The sequence below is a fragment of the Solanum tuberosum genome, unplaced genomic scaffold, assembly GCF_000226075.1.
Source record: "Solanum tuberosum cultivar DM 1-3 516 R44 unplaced genomic scaffold, SolTub_3.0 scf00087, whole genome shotgun sequence".
NCBI lineage: Eukaryota > Viridiplantae > Streptophyta > Magnoliopsida > Solanales > Solanaceae > Solanum > Solanum tuberosum.
Window position 1 is genome coordinate 707,276 of NW_006239017.1, and position 521 is coordinate 707,796.

The window sequence follows — 521 nt, forward strand, 5'->3', positions numbered from 1 at the left end:
CATTTTTAACATAATTTTTCAAGTTGGATTTCTAGGAATTGTATTGTAGACCCATTTAGATTTTACCCTTTTGTTTTAAATTCAAAACAACCCTAAAAAACAAATGGTGATTACAGACAACAAAATTTCAATAATAAAGAAATTTGAACGATAAATTCTTCACTATCAGATGACAAAATTTGAAAACCATTAAAAAGAAAAAATGTATAACCATACAGAGATTTAAATAAAAATTTAGAAAGCAATGGAAGAAATCAGTGATAGGCAAATCAAGAAAATAAAATTTGCTTAAATAGTAGACGTGGTTTGATGAGAAAGAACTATAGTAAAGGTATTTATACAAAAGTAAAAGATATTGAATAGCCAATCAGATTGGACCATGTTTATACACGCGTGGGGATTTAACACAATTTTTTAATTGGTTCACGGTAGCGAATATCTTTGTTTGTGATAGTGAACAACAACAATAATAAATATATTTAGTGTAGTCTTATAAAGTAGAATCTGAAGATGGTAAAGTG